The following is a 1,124-nucleotide window of genomic DNA, read 5'->3' as shown; positions in this document are numbered from 1 at the left end:
CTGCTTAAAGTATCCATACTTAAATGTTTCCCTGCTGACTACCAAATTTGTTTTGAAATCAAATCTTGATTAATACTATGACTGAAGTGAGTTAAAGTTTGTCATTGCATCCTAGTGACACATGGTATTTATTGCTAACTTTTCCTACATATACAAACTCCATCTACCAACCCAGATAAGCACTGGAGCCTTCATAGTGTGCCTAGGGGAAGCATACTTTCAGTATATTTACATGCTGTGCAGTTATCTGTCTTAGAAATGATACATAAATATGCATGGTTTTTTTTTTTTCACAATTCCCTCTAATCTAGCTTTTGACTAGAGAGAACTGGAAATGTCTTTTTTCCCTAAATGTGGTAACTTAACAGAAGTAACTGTACAATCTCTTGTGGTCATTATGGGCAAGTTTGCTCAAAATCTCATATATGTAGTTTGTACACCTTTCTGTAGGAGAACTTTTGTGTTAATTTGCAGCCATTGCTGTATACAGGTGGTATAAGCAGAGAGTGGAAAGAAGTTAGGTAGAATTAAAATACTTCTAACCTCAAATGTGAACCAGTTTGCTTTTTCAGTGGTCTACTGTAGAATTGGGTAAGTATTGGGTAAGTGCAAGTATTAAGGGGGAATACTTGATTTGGATATTAGACTACCAGGAAGTCTAGTAGCAGTCAGCTCTGAAGAATGCTGTGCATTGTGCTTATTTATGTATTGCTTTTAGCATAACTTGGAGAGTAGAAAATACAACATTGTGAGGAAAGAGAAGAAACTGAGTTAGGTGCTTTGACCTCTTGTTTTCTGAGTGGCTTGCATTTTTTCTTTTTAAAAAATCAGCATGATGTAGGCTTGATTATTGTACCTGTAAGTGTTAGCTTGGAGTTAAAAGCATGGGTTGGTTGAAAGATGTGTTAAGCCTGCAGCTGATTGAACAGTATCTCCTTTGGATATGTAAGCTTAAAATAACAAAGTGTTCCCTACATCTGTAAACATTCTCCTGTTCTCGATCTTAAGGCTAGGATTAATATTCATATTTTCATTAATTTTAAGGTGTAATCTCCCCTTCTGCCTTACAAGCTGGTCGCTCAACTATTTATGTTCTATTTGTAGATCTCTTGTGCTACAAGAGG

Source organism: Pezoporus flaviventris, unplaced genomic scaffold (genome assembly GCF_033815535.1).
Source record: "Pezoporus flaviventris isolate CSIRO_AGI_PZ_B2104156 unplaced genomic scaffold, CSIRO_AGI_Pfla_v1 ptg000040l, whole genome shotgun sequence".
In the NCBI taxonomy this organism is placed as follows: Eukaryota; Metazoa; Chordata; class Aves; order Psittaciformes; family Psittacidae; genus Pezoporus; species Pezoporus flaviventris.
This window is presented reverse-complemented; position numbering follows the sequence as displayed.